Source organism: Nilaparvata lugens, chromosome 2, assembly GCF_014356525.2.
Source record: "Nilaparvata lugens isolate BPH chromosome 2, ASM1435652v1, whole genome shotgun sequence".
In the NCBI taxonomy this organism is placed as follows: Eukaryota; Metazoa; Arthropoda; class Insecta; order Hemiptera; family Delphacidae; genus Nilaparvata; species Nilaparvata lugens.
Window position 1 is genome coordinate 34,239,429 of NC_052505.1, and position 16,185 is coordinate 34,255,613.

The following is a 16,185-nucleotide window of genomic DNA, read 5'->3' on the forward strand; positions in this document are numbered from 1 at the left end:
ATCGCACAACTCATTGCGCATGGTTTAGGTCGTTCAATAACATCCAATGTCATTAGTCATCATTCTCATCAATTACTTCAGTCTTTGAAATACCTTCTCTTTTCGCTATCATCAAAAGTGAGATTTACTTTAAACTGACATCACTCAATATGAATGAAAGTTATGCTTCTCATTAAAACAATGCTGACAGTATAAAGTGGATGTCACTATAATTATGACTTCTACTTATATTTGTATACCAAGCGATGTATCGTACAATATTACGTCCATGTTTTCAAATTATATTTTAAGAGTGAAATATTTTTGAGATGATTTTCATAAGTGAACTGTATTTGTCTAAAATTTGATCATCAAATATGTCGCATATGAATCCAATGATATATTATATTATGGAGAATTGGTTTAACTAAAAAGAGCCTTGACCAAATAATTAACATTGAACTTGAAACTTTAAATTTAGCTTATTCAAGAATTAAATGAACAATTAGAGTTTCAATGTATTCATATTTTTATCCTATTATTCATTGAAAGAATGTAATATTCACTGGCAAATGAATAACAACCAAATATGAAAATTCCTTCAGACATCATGTTATTTTTCATTACACTAAATAATAATTGACACACTTTACTAGCCTATAGTTTCCTCATTGATAACATTGCATTCCTTATTGATAACATTAATGCTTACGATTCACCAGTGCTGAAAGATTAAAGTGAATCTCACAAAATAAACTATAGTACTTCATTGTTAGCCATAGAAAACAGAGAAATCTCACAATGTTTGCGATTAAATGGAACCCTTATAATGCGATAAGGAATTCTCTGAAATTCTGGGTCAAAACTGTATAGAATGGAAACTGCTTTGCACTAGAGTTCCAGTAATTGTTGAGATGTTCGAATGAACCGAGAAAATCACTCTTTTGTTGAAGATTAAGACCATATTTTGAGGAATGTTTCATGACTAAAACGAGGCTTTAAAACTAAAACTATGTCACTCGAGATATAAAATGATATGGTTTTTTGAGATTTAATAGATCTGCGATGGCCGCAGACTATCTGACGTATAAAGGAAAAGTAGATCATGGAAAAATGAGAACAATAGTATTACAGTACTTCTATCCAACTGTGTCTTCTCTGCTATGTTCCATTGGATAATTGAGCTCAAATTTGATGCTTCAAAAGTATTATTGAATAATTGCTCTGATTGATCAATTGATTGAATTATTAATATTTTTTCACTTTCAAGAACTCCATTAAATTGAGCTCATACCACTAAGTTTGAATTTTTATGTATCTGCAATAAAATTGATCTATAAGACGATTGGCTAATTCCATTTAGAGCTTTAGTCAAGTCACAGAATACAGCACTTGTAGAAGTTTTCTGTGATCAAGTTTATGATAACCTGAAGCTACAAATGATCAATCTGTGAAAGATCAGAGAAAGAGTTCGTTGAATGAAAAATTGAAGTTTTATAAAAAAGAGAGGGGCTTGATGTTTAACCATATAGAGTCAACTACTAAAAGTGAGTCAGTAGTGATTGTATTGTCTGATTGTAGGAATTTTATTAGAGTTTGATTCCAAAATTTGAAATCAAAATCCTTGAATCAAATGTTGATGTTTCCAGGACTGATTAAACTTCTTAACAATCAAATAATGACAAACTGATTCATTGACTTAAGAATAATTCGTTGCATAGTAATCTTCCCTGGCATAATCATTTGATTACCCCATTATAATCTGTTTATTTAGACGATTCTGAGGCGCTTCTAACCATTGTAAGAACACCTTCGTCCTTTGTCAACCAAGTCATTTCAGAGTGAATTAACTGCCAAATCGACCGGAACCGATTCGAAGCAACGACAGCTGTTAAGCAGGTCCCAAAAGTGAAGCTCCTCTTCCTTTCATGTTCCTCTTCCGTCTTCTCACCATCTACCACCACATTCTTCACCCTCCCAGTTTTTTCTTCCTATTTTAAATTTTCTTCTTTTTAATTTTATCTCCTCCTTTTCTAGTTGCTACTTCTCCTTCTCTTCCTTTTCATCTTAAGTACTTTACCGGAAGTTCATCACCTCCTCATCTTTACATACTCCATAAATATCCTCACGGGGATAAAGACCTTTTTGGAACTAAACTCTTCATTTTCCTTCCCTTTCATCTACTCCTTTTCTTCTTTCTCCTTCTCCTCCTCATCCTCTTCTTCATCCTCCACTTCGTCATCATCCACTTCCTCATCTACCTTCTCCTCCTCCTTCTTCTTCTCCTCCCACTCATCCTCTTCTTATTTATATTTCCTATTTATATTTCCACTTCCTTATTGTTTCTTCTCTTTCTCCTATCTACTATAATCTTAATTAGGGTAATGTCAATCTTTTTATGCCGACACTTCTCTTTTACTCTTCCTCTTCTTTTTGATCCTCTTCATCTTCCTCCTCCTCCTTCACCTCCAATCATCCTCCATCATCCTCCTCCTGTTTATCGACTACCACCCTCCTCCTCCTCCTACTCCTCCTCCTCCTACTCCTCCCCCTCTGTTCCTCCTTCTCTTTCTCCTCCTCCTCCTTCTCTCCTATGCTCTCTTAGTTCTTCTCCTCATCTTCCACCTTCTCTTCCTCCTTCTCATGCTTTCAATTTTCTTCTTTCTTCTTGACCTGAACTCCCTCCTCCACCCCTCTGACTTTGACCGGAAGCTGACAACACCCCTCACCAGGGGGATGCCACCCCTTCTGGGCATACACTCTGTTGCCAAGGCTTCACATGAATTAAAACAGACTTGTGACTGATGGCTTCTTCTTGGTGATGAATTGTTATATTTATTAGACAAACAGTGTATTTCCAAGGAAATCCTATTTCTACTTTTCTAGGTTCCTAAGTAGTAACTGATACAGATTATAATCAGTTACTTCAGTTGTCTTTTACTAGACCAGTTTACAATCTAATCTGGATACAAGGGTACACTCGCTGTTCAGCTCTATAACTCATTTATTTGGAACTTGTAACTGTTATTTGTACGTTGGCTATTTTATGTATTTCGTGACCTTCAGCGCGCCATTGAAATACATTTAGCCAACCAAGCGCTTCATGAATAAGGAATAACTTTATGAACTAGGGAGGAATAACATTATTTTTGTAGATCACTTATTCATCATACATTGGTTTGATGAGTGAATACGTTTTAGTAGCTACTCTTGGGGAGAAACTGTATTCCTTTACTGGTGTAGTAAAACGCAGGATACATTTTTGGAAAAAAAATGTTTTTGAACTTGTTGGAAGTTATATCCGGCACATTCCAGTCGTGTAACGGTGTTTTCATCCCTGGCGTGTGTGAAATTTCACTGAATAACCCCGGTTTACTAATGAGCTAAGCGAACAACTATTTGAATTTCAAGGGGAGATCATAAACAGTGCGCAAGTTGCAATTTGAAATTGCAATGTACTGTCGGCAGTTAAAGTGCACTACATGGACACAAGACGTACATATCCTTATTTCTTACGACCCGTTAAGGCGTTTCAAATGCTAAGGAGACGCAGAACGCATCCTGCCTTCCATTCAGTTAGATCCACTTCAACTCGCATCTGCATATCTATTTTATAGCCTTCACTGTTATCTGGATATCCGCCAATGGATATAAGTACATTGTTGAGGCCTGTAAACGATACAAAAGCAAACCTGGACCAACACTGAGTATTTGCCCAACTGTTTAATGTCTCGGCCTTTAAACACTCTGTAATTACCTAGTCTTGGAACTACTGTGATAATCTTGTATCACATAGAAACAGATGGCCTTAACTATCCATTCAGCTGCTAATTTCACCATCACACCAGATAGGCGCAGGAATTTGACAGTCATAGTTTTCATCGGCCCAAAATTTATTGCATTTTATCTGCGAACTTTCGAATAATCTCGCATTACATATCACATATTACAGTTAAATTTCATATAATTATATATTTTGATGGTATTACACATTACACCATCATAAATATTAGAATACGTTAAAAATAAAAAATTATTGATGATAATCTTGTGAAATTGCACAATATTTGATCCAAAGATTTGGAGCAATATGTAACATCTAGAATAAAATAATTTGAAAAATACATCACATGCTACAGAAGGTAATGTAATCCTTCTGCTATGAACGTTTTTTTTTTTTTTTATAAAGTGAGACAGCATTGAGCAGAGCTCTCCAAACTTTAGTTGTTTATTCATGAGTCCACTCTCAGGATTATTCTCAATTGAAAGGAAAAATCTCAATAGCCCTTTAACAACTTCTACGGTATCCTGACAAACTACAAAAATTAAACTATTTTCATGATATGATTCAGGTATGATTACGACTTCGGTTGGTAACGACCTATTAAGACTTAAGAAGGTATACATCGACCTTTTTTCAGTTCGTCATAATGTTATTGTTGACGTTACTTCATTGATGGAATGTTGAAGATGTGTTACAATTCCCACGACAAAAGTATCGCATCACTGATGCTGCACTCTTCCTGCTCAATGTGATGCCATACAATAATTATGCAATCATGAAAGTATGATTTGCTTTTTGATGTCAGGTTTCAGGCTTGCTCGTATGGGAATGCATTGTCACCGGTTGATGAATGAGATTATGCTTTCTGTGAACTTGCTACTGATTCTTATATCACACCAGAGATTATAGGTTTGTCCAATAAAGATAATAGATTTTTGTAAATTTTTTGTCTAAAAAATAGAGAAAAATAATTGATTTATTTTATCCATGTTCACACCAATCTGAGTTCAATTAAATACCTTTTTGTTAATTCTGATGATCTGAACTAAAATGTTCACAAGAATGATACCACAATACATTCGAATATTTTTTGTATTGGTCTATTCTACTCATTCTAATCCATTGATTGTGTCTGAAGATTATGGAATAGGCCACTCTTGGGTCCAGTGACTCATTTATTCCAAGTTTTATTCAAATTCTCTATTCTCAAGAACAATTATTTTAATTCAGTTCCTATCATCATAATTATTAATCCAATTATTGTTATCGAAGCAGTGCTCGAAATCATTGCACAGAAACTAACTGAAAAACCAACCCCTACTTCTCATCACATCCTTTAGTAAATCAACTCATGTTAAATCTTTGGATAGAGAATATTGTTTGTGGATTTTAGACAATCATGATTAAAAGTAGTATAGAAACAATTCAATTTTGAACTAAAATAAACGTTGGAACATCGTTCAGTTTGAATCAATCAAACCCTGATACTACAATATATTGTTCACGGATCTATTAGGTTAGAGGCTACCCTTTCAATAACTATCATTCAGTTCTCTGAATTCTCTATTAAATCAATTCAATATTCTCTATTCAAATCAATTCAACTCTAGTGAATCAATTTTCGTTGGAATACCCAATCAAACTTTCACTTACTGATCGTATTTGTCTCTCAAATTCCCTACTTTCTGATTATCAGTGTCATTATCTCCACAATGCACAGTAGTCAAGACATAACAATCAATTGAACCTAGTTCGAATTAAATGTTGCCACGCACCGTTTAATAGAATAGGCGATGAAAACTAAGTTGTTCTCAACTTTCTATCGATTGTGTTTGAAGATTATGGAATAGGCCACTTGGTCTTGGGTCCAGTGACTCAATAATAATTCCAATTGAAATTTTCTTCCCAAGAATAAATATTTTAATTCTCTGATACAGAGCAGAGCTTATTGGTGAGAATTCGTTGATAATCCTGAAGGATTAGGTAGGATAACTGACTATTTCCTGAATTAAAAAAAAAAAAAAACGTACAGTACTAGTTTTCTGAGCTCTGTATTTGATGCAGATAATGTTTTTTTTAGAAAAATAAATTTCTGACGAGTTTAATTGGACTGAAGGAATTAATTAGAGCTTATGGCTCCAAGCCCATTTTTGGTTTCTTTATCTGATAAAACAACATAATTCGTGGTGTTGGAGTGCTGGACCATGGGAGCTGTTCAGTCAACTTGTATGTTGATTTTCATGTTTTTTATGATTCACATAGAAATCAAATTACGTCTTTTTGAACATACCGTACATACTGATTGCTGATACTTAGAAGTTCCCACAACAAATACTTGTTTGAGATACCATCTCAACCATAGATTACTACCATAGATTCTGTAGAATGTTCTACTTGTTTTTTTATGCTACTACTGTATTTGAAATAACGTGGGTTGTTGAAATGGAATTAACAGCTCTTCCTCCACTCAAATTATTCTTACAGAGAATACCTTATCACAGGGATTTTTGCTGATAGTGAAGCCCACATGCGATTTTTCAAAATTAGAAAAGAATTAAATTTAAATTTAGACCATCATATCCATATTCGTTCTTTATTCAGTCAAGAATTCACTTGAGAAACAAATTCTATTTCTGTTTTGAGCAATCATGAAAATTTATTCATCGTAGCCTTGTTTCAATGATCCAGGCCTACTGGACAAAAATGATCACAATAATTGAACTAGTAGTTCTGTGAACAGTAGACCTCGCGCAGTTATAAACCACAGCATCCTCTTATACTGTCCATCGGAGTAAATCCTGTCTGTATGTCGTGTCGGCGAGTTATCGATGTGAAAACGGCTAATAGCTGTTGGGGTTGGTGTATCAAAAATGCAAACATCAAAAGCTAATCTCCTTCAAGACATACTGGCAACAGGTCAGCCCGAGTTCAAAGCAGAGAAAGGTCGAGAGACAATACTATGTTATTTTAGTTAATTGCATGCAATCAATAGTTCATTTAATAGTGCATAAAAACTGCGTTCAATGAGGCATGCAATTAATAGTCCACACAGAAGATGATTTTTTTACCAAGTTACATTGAGATATTGAATTGCATGCGTCATGGCATGCAATTTATAATCCACTCGACAGCTAATTTATGATGAATAATTCTATAGTCTGATTTTTACTCTAATATTAGCGTATGAAGGAGGCTCCTTTTGCTTTTATATTATCCTTGAAGTTCAAAATTTCCAAAAACCTTGTATTTACTTCGACGCGAAATTTAAAAAGGAGCATACTTGTCAAATTTCATGAAAATCTATTGCTGCGTTTCGCCGTGAATGCGGAACATATGAACATTTAAACATATAAACATAAAGAGAAATGCAAAACCGTCGACTTGAACCTTACACCTCACTTCGCTCGGTCAATGAGTACATATAAAATATCGAACTTTGTTAGCCTGTATCGTTCATCTACCTATTATAAATCATATTCTGAAAGATTTAAAATGTTTCCATCATGTAAAAACTGGAACACTTTCCCTAGGGTAAATTTAACACTTTGATTGTAAGGGATGGGAGAGCTTCAAGCACCGTATCATGAATAATCGACTTAGAAACCGCATCTCTCATGATTCACATTTTCAGCTTCGTCTCACTAATAGTTGGTTACACCTTGGACGATCTTCATGGTTTACTGCTCTGCTTTCCTTGTTACTGACCGCAAGGTTCCGGTTTTCTGAAACGTTTGGTAGATTTCCAAAATCCATCATTACCTCTTAGAATTATTGAGCCTTGAACAAACCACTGCTATTCAACGATGTTTTCAACCATTTAATCACGACTTAAGGCTGATAGGTACACTTTTTTCAAATTGGATAATCTTTTTCAATATAATTGTTAAGATCATTATAAGAGTGAGAAAAAATGGTAACTGAAATTTTCAACTGGTCTTATAAGCGAGTTATGGGAGTTATGGGTCATTGAAGTGCTAACTCCGTTTTCTTTCCAGATCATAAACGGTTTAGACTATATTAACAGAAAAATTCAAAAAATGTTTATTTCCAAACTAAAACGGGAATAACATAATGACGATTGACGGCAACATATTTGCAACTACGATCAGGCTACTGTATATGTGTATATACAATTTGAGTACTTTTTCCTTTATGTAAATTGTGAAATTCAATGATTTTTTTGAAATTCGTCAAAACAGCTGTTCTACAGATGAAATATCTTGACTATGACTGTGTTCTTTTATAAACTGCTCTACCTACCGTACCCACGGTATACGGAAGAAGAAAAATTAAAACCGTGTACCTACCTATCTCATGCACGAGAAGGAGGTTACAAAGTCCATTTCTCAAGGATTGGGTGGACCCCCCATTAGTACCCCAGGAAAAAGACTCATGTCAGTTGATAGAGCTAATAAATAACTATACAGGGTATGGATTTGAAAAAAATCGTTAGAGCCGTTTTTGAGAAAATCGTGAAAAACATGTTTTTTTAGTAACTGTCATTTTTCTCAAGAATATTACGGAGCTCCTGTAATTTTCTCAGAAATGAGACTCATGTCAGTTGATAGGGCTTATAAATAGCTATCCATGGTAAAAATTTGAAGAAAATCGTTAGAGCCGTTTTCGAGAAAACCGTGAAAAACATGGCTTTTTAGTCATTATCCGCCATTTTTCTCAAAAAAATTACGAAGCTCCTGGAATTTTCCCAGAAATGAGACTCATGCCAGTTGATAGGGCTTATGAATAGCTATCCATGGTATTAATTTGAAGAAAATCGTTGGAGCCGTTTTCGAGAAAACCGTGAAAAACATGTTTTTTAGTCATTTTCCGCCATTTTTCTCAAGAATATTACGGAGCTCCTGAAATTTTCAACTGGTCTTATAAGCGAGTTATGGGAGTTATGGGTCATTGAAGTGCTAACTCCGTTTTCTTTCCAGATCATAAACGGTTTAGACTATATTAACAGAAAAATTAAAAAATGTTTATTTCCAAACTAAAACATTCTATTCCCCATATCGTTCATAGATAAAAAAGTAACAATTTTTTGTAAATTCGATAACTTGTTTATTTTCGCATGAATCGCGAAAAACGCATATTAGAACAAAGCCAATGATAAACTGAATGTATTAAAAAATATTCCAATGGACAATTCGAAACCGTTCATGATCTGGAAAGAAAACGGAGTTAGCACTTTCAACAACCCATAAAACTCTCTTATTAGACCACTTAAAAATTTCAGTTGCCACTTTTTCTCACTCTTAATAATAATTTTATTAATTACAGCTTAATAATTTTATTGAAAAAGATTATCCAATTTAAATAAAAAAAAACTGTACCGAACAGATTATCCCTCTGTCCCGCTCCCATCGCCAACGTGGGAAATCCAATGGTGTGCTTCAATTAATCATTGCAGAATTGAACTTGGCATTGTCTATGTATACAGCACATTTCATACTGTGCACTTTTTTCTAACAAATGCCATTGCTTGTTTCAGGTACCAACTTATGCTTGGAAGGTCTGAGTAGAAACCTGTAAGTAAATCAAATATTGTATGGAAAAATATAAGAAGGAAATGAACATTTTTCTGATCCCTTCCTCATCTAACTCTAGTCTCATCCAATATGAGTTTCATCTCAATAAAGAAAATTGATCATTTATGGTAGATCCAATTCTCTACTAGTTCTTGCTCCAGATAAACAGTATTCCTGTTTGTTTGAGAAATGATAAAAGTTTCATCTAGGAACATACTGTCACTATGCATGTGGAATTAACTATTAAATGTAATCAACTTGTAATCTTCAACTTTTTATACAATCCATGACCGTTTCATACTGTGATTCCACGATTGATTTTGTCATTATGTATATTTGAACAAAATATCACCACCACTCTAAGCGTTTGAGAATTTGCTCTAAAAGAATGTGCCAATACCTTGAATGAGCTAGGCAACTCGACAAACTCATTCACACTATTTCGGACAAAACCTACTATTTCGGAGTACTTTGATTGACACCTAAACCATTTTGAATAGCCTGGCCATTAACTTCACATCTAATTCTTGCCAATTCTGCTGCATAATTACCGCATCGAACAATGAAGAGGCGGAAAGATTAAAGTCGGTCATAAGTAAATTCGAAATCAAAAGTAGTCTGGCTGTGGCCTTTGGTTTGGGATAGCATGGCCTTCTATGGGACTGGTTTGTTTCATAACATGAGAGGCGTGCCTCCATGCCTCCATGCCTCCATACACCTGTTGTTCACTTGACCAGCATCAGCATCTCACATAATGCTACGCCTACGGCTGCCGCAGGGACCGCTTGTTGGGGCAGTCGCTGATCGCTAAGCCTAATTCCATACATCTGAGACAAAAATAAAACAAAAGAATTTCAGACACACAAATCGTTCGCGCTGTAGGTTATGATCTGGTTTCAAGGAGAGATAATCCATCGACATGCGATTTTCTTGTTAAGAAGAATGAGTATTATTTTGTGTGACTGTGAGTGCTCCTTGCAGAATTCAATGGGCAATGTATGAATACACGTAGTACAGTATGTAATTGAGGTGTGTTGTTTGTGTAGTTAGCTAGGATTAAGTTCTATGGCTCTTTACAAAAATGGAATCATCCTCTTTTCTGAAGATGAAAATTATGTTCAACGAGAAATAGCTTTAGTATGATTTGTATTCGTTCTACACGTCGATTAAGATCATTGTTTGAAGTTGATGCTCTTAAGCTCAGGAGAGAGGTATCATCTTTGATTCTTTTCCGTAAGATAGGTACTAACGAATGAGGTTGATTCTTCTTATCTCCTGGGAAGAATTGGATTCGCCGTGCCCACTCTCAGGCGAAGATGGCATTCCCTATTCGCGGTACAGAGGTGAAGGACAGTTAATGCATATTTTTCCCCCCTCAACCACATGCCAAGATTGTTGAATGGACTTGGCTGTGGGGTGGACGTGTTTTCTGATGGCCCATTAAGTTTCAATCGCACAATAACGATGCTTCTGAGAGAGAATCAGAATAACTGAATTTTTAATCAGAAGCCATAATTTTCGCTGATATTTGTATCATTGTTAAATATATCACTCTTTAAATATTAATTTTTCTTTATTTGCACATTCAAACTCATTTTATTCTTACTTCCCCCTTATTTTCAAAGTTTTTTGCTGGCAGTTATCATTATCACCCTCATCCTATCATTCATATGAGACTGCATGCTCTCTCATCATCTTTATTGAAAGCACCTCTCTCCTTCATCACTTCATATATTCATTTTCACCATCACTTCCACCATCAACTCTATTAAGGAATGTTTAAGAAGTAGTTTTCTAAGTATTATTTTCTTTCTTTTCAAACGTTAGTTTTAGTATCTTTTTTTTGTTTTGATTGAATTGTATACTGTACTTATTGTTGTGTTAAGGAAACATATTTGGGTCATTACCTGTTGTTTCCGATGTGATATTGTGAATGAATAAATAAATAAATAAATGTAATATTTTTTAAAGTTATTCTGCTGTAGTATTGATCAACTCTTGAATTTCATTAGATTGGTAGCAATACTGGATTATCCACTTACTCTCGAAATATTACACATGTCACGTATTAAATGGAAGTTATCCTGGAATATGTGACGAACTACAGTAGGCCTATATACTCAAGGTTCTAATGTTAATTTTATAGAAATAATAAAATAATTGAGATACAGTGAATTGGAGAAAAACTCACAGGAAATCGATGATGGTTTTTTATAATTCATCGAAAAACTGTTGATTATTGTGGTTAACAAGTAATTAATTTATGAGTTATAAAAGCATTGTATTGTACAGCTTGTATAGGTGAAGATTGATCAATTTTTATAATGATTTGCCGTTTGCCAAACGGTCTTGGTCTGAGGTCTGGTCTGGAAGTGTGTAGGGGGCTTTACTTGGCACAAACTTATTCCTGGATAGTCATTCAGGTCATGAATGACCTGAATGATCTTAATTATAGTCATTTTTGGTTTATTAGTCCTGAAATATAGTCAGGATATTCGTATCCTGATATAGGATATAGTCATTTTTGGTATTTGTATCATATACAGTACTTTCAATCTTATTTTATCATTGTAAATCTTCGTACTGTATAACTGTGAATGTCATAATAAAAATAAATTTATGTTCATTTCTTGATCCTCAGCGCTCAGACCTGTTACCAGATCAGTTTCATCAGAATTCCACTTGTTTGAAATGCAACTCTGATGTCAATGTGATCCTTCCAAGTCGATGAATCTCAACTAGTGGTCGATTTATTCTGAATCTCAAAGACCTTGTATTGAAATTCAAGGAATTCTGTTTCGTAATAAACAAAATAAAAGCTGTGTCTATTTCATAAGATCTGGTTGATATTTCCATTTTCATTCTGAACATCTGTTTGTTATTTCACCATATTCTCTGCTCCCGAAATTTCTTCGATTTTATTTTCATGGAAGAATGATGTTCTGATAAGAAACAAGAATGTCAATTGTCAAATCTCTTCTAACTGAAAATATCTTTGTAGACAGTCTGAAAAACTTGAATTTTCCTGTGACAATCAGAATAGTCAATGGAGTTAATTTTGCTCAGGAATTTGACTTGTCTATGCTTGTTGATGAGTAGCAAGACAATAAAATAATACATTCATGCTCACTTATTACTGATAATAATATACCGGGTGATTACAAATGAAATAGACAACTTCAATAGCCTGTACAAAATTAAACTGGTGTATTTCAACATAGTAAGTGATATAGGTTTGTAGGGAATTTCTTAAAGTTTATGTTGGTAGAACTGTTGCTGGCTATTTTCGGCTGCTCCGTGTTACAACAGCCAGTTTAGTTTAGCAATATGGCCGCTATTCAAGTGGAGAAAGCTTATTGTGTTCTTGAATTAGCCAAAACAAACTCTGTTACTGTTGTGCAGCGTCATTTCAGAACAAAATATGGTAAACCACCACCAACAAGGCAATCAATTTATGACTGGTATGAACGTTTTGAAAGCAGTGGATGTGTGTGTAAGAAGAAGAGTACTGGAAGACCTGTTACAGAAGAAAAAAATGATAGTGTTCATGATGTTTTTGTATGAAGTCCAGGAAAATCGACTAGATCAGCGAGTTTAGAATTGCAAATTCCTCAACCTACTGTGTGGAAAATTCTGCAGAGACGTTTGAAAATGAATTTGAAGAATTTATCTGGACATGTTAACCGAATGGTTAATGCCTCAACTCCATGAAGATAGTTGTAACTTCATTTTTGTACAAGATGGAGCTCTGCCTCACTGGTACTCAGACGTCAGAGGGTATCTGGATGAACATCTTCCTAGACGATGGATCGGCCGTGCAAGTGAGGAAAACGTTGTGTTTCAGCCGTGGCCACCTCGTAGTCCGTACCTAACACCCTGCGACTTTTTCTTGTGGGGCTATGTGAAAGACAGAGTTTTTGTACCACCGCTTCCTGTTGATATCGATGATCTTAAACAACGAATCACAAATGCTCTTGCTACAGTTAACCATGGATAGTCATTCAGGTCATGAATGACCTGAATGATCTTAATTATAGTCATTTTTGGTTTATTAGTCAAAAGTTTTTTAACCAGAACACTCCCGTGTTATCGGATGGGCACGTTAAACTGTCGGTCCCGGCTGAAGTATGACAGTCGTAAGGCCCATTGACGGCTTAAATTATATATTCAGGCGGTGGAACATTCCCGAAAGGGAACTCCCCACCAACAAAAAGCCATACGAATTTATTTTTTTACCATGAGATGCTTAGTCGTGTGTGGTCAGAAAATTTACTACCTGGTTGATATCTGTCATGTTGCAAATGGTGCACACATTGAACATCTGTAAATTTTCAATAAAAACTTCAAGAATTCTTCTATGTAATCATGTAAGTAATGATCTAAACTTTTAAATAATAAATTCTCTACAAGCTATTCAAACTGTCTATTTCATTTGTAATCACCCGGTATTGATAATTGAATTTGAAAGGAAGGTTGATGATATACAAGGTTACTACAAATGAATCATCGGATTTAAAAAAAAATCATAACCATCAAAGTTCAAAGTACTCATTTTCAATGAGTAGTGTTTATACCAATAGGAAAAGAAAATTCCAAAGTTTATTTACAGTAAATACCCTGAGCCCCTCACAGACTAGGCATCCAAAACGAGCAACCAGCCAGGCAACCAGTTGACACAGATATCCGGCTCCGGGCAGCCAGTCGCTCACTCCATCACCGAGCTTTGTTTTTAGACTAGGGCTGTCATTCTGGCAGCCACACATTTTTGCTGCTGATTGGATGTCGAGCCCGATGCCCTAATATTTTGTAGTAACCCTGTATTATGCTCATTTCATGAATGTCATATTATTCAGGATGCATATCACCCAATTTCTTTTTCATCATTCCATGTGATTAGTCACACATAATATCGTAATGATAATCCCTGTCTATTCCTATTATTCTTGGAATTATTATCCTCGTATTAGGTTATTGATAGATTATTTCAATTTATACAAGATAACAGTATTTGCAATAAATAAATCATCAATATTTCATTGGATAACAACAGTTCTTGATTGAATTAATCATTCGTTAAATTCTTTACAATTTTCATTTCAAGTTGTTGATGAAGAAAATGACATAAATTTCATACACTTATCATTCCTCTCTTTCTGAAGGTTTGTGTGAGTATCCTTGTGGTGGATAACAGCTAAAAACCACAGGTTTCGGATAGAAATGATAGTATAGCAATTCGTCTGTACCTTTGTGGCTTGTGGGTAACAAAAGAAGACACTGGAAAGCTGACTCCAAGCTGTTGGGCAGGTGCTATCCTTCCTTACATTACGTTCTCTGTAAAAAAACTGAAGTAGGAATTTCAAGGCTCCAGTTATTTTAAATTATCTCTACTCCAATCCACTTGTGATATGCATAACATAACTCTGGACTGGATGGCAGTTTACGAAGAGAATAACATTCTGAAACATCTGCATACATCATTACTGAACTTTACAAAATAACAAATTGTTCACTACACATTCTTCTCCACCACTCCAAATCAAAAGCTCATATTGTAACATTGTAGAGTTCTTGGAATTTGATCAAATATAATGTGAAACAACAACATGACTATGAAATTCAGATATTTACCATCTTTCAATATTTATTTGCGATTTATGAATCAATTATTTAATATTTACCTATTAATCTATTATTATCCAATAGAACTTCTACTGCTCAATATTGATAATAATTCATATGCTATCAATCTGAGTCAATATTGTACATCAGATTGAGTAGATCTGTTGAAATGAAGGAGAATAATCTAGTCCTAAAGTTTGATACAGTAGTAACGTCGCGCTACGAACTACTAGACCTATATACAGTTATTGTTGATAGTTATGCATAACTATAGTTAGGTCTACGTTATAAAGGCAGTGTTACATTAGCAATGATATTGCTATCCTTGGCTATCATTCAACAAAGAGGATAGCGCTATCTCTTTCTCGATTTGTTCTGTTGCCAGATCGTCTTTTAACAATGTAGAATTAATAATTAATTAACAAAATGTTTCATCTTAATTATAAAGATTCATTATAAAATTATCGAGAATTATAATTTCTTGCTTGATAAAATATAATTGATCATTTCAAACGAGAATGAGCAGTTTATATTACATCAATAAACCTGTATCAGCTACCGTCTATAGAAGGCATTGACAAGACAGAGGATAGGAAACGTGGTTCTCCTATCTTTCTTCACTGCCATTATAACTTGGACCTCACTATAAGTTGCCTTATGATGTTGCTTGTTTTTGGTGTTTTTCTTATGTACATTTACCAAGTTCATATTATGATTCTTATACATCATCAGTATTCCTCTGTATGATAAATGTTCTCTGTATAACATACTCAGTCCACTTGAAATTAATTGTCTTTAAATAGGTAATTCATCCATCTTTATCCGATTCCTTCCAAGTTTTGCATATCAAAGTGTTCAATAAAATTCGAATTTCAAATGATGAGCTTGTTCATTTTTCAACTATTTGTTTTTTATAGAAGTAGAAAGGTATTTCTTATCTAGGAGCTGGCTGGTCTATGATTCAACCCACTCATATGCCTCTTAATACCCACCTATTTAGGAAGTTGCTGGAGTTCATCGACATAGCTGGCCTAATAATTTTAATCACGAATCAAAGTAACTTTGTCCAGCGGCCACGTCAAGTGACGTAACATGCATTTTGCGTAATACGAGTAAAGAGCAAGCTGCAACCTGGTCGGTCAGAATTCACTACTGGCGATCAGGCCGGCCGACTACTCCTAGAAATATCGCATTCCACGATTATAATAATAAGCGGTGCTGCTGTTTCATGTAGTATACTTACAATATATACCCAGAATATTCATTTATACA

At 34.6% G+C, this 16,185-nt stretch overlaps 1 protein-coding gene across 4 annotated transcripts in view; it reads left to right on the forward strand.

The window, feature by feature from the left end:
- LOC111052108 overlaps positions 1-16,185 on the forward strand; it is a 117,936-nt gene that overhangs the window by 45,513 nt on the left and 56,238 nt on the right. For 2 of the 4 annotated variants that reach the window (XM_039421075.1, XM_039421077.1), the window contains one exon: positions 9,258-9,294. The exons of the other annotated variants lie outside the window; for them this stretch is intronic. The gene's annotated coding sequence lies outside the window, so the exon portion shown is untranslated. The remainder of the gene's footprint in view (positions 1-9,257; positions 9,295-16,185) is intronic. 4 annotated transcript variants of the gene reach the window in all.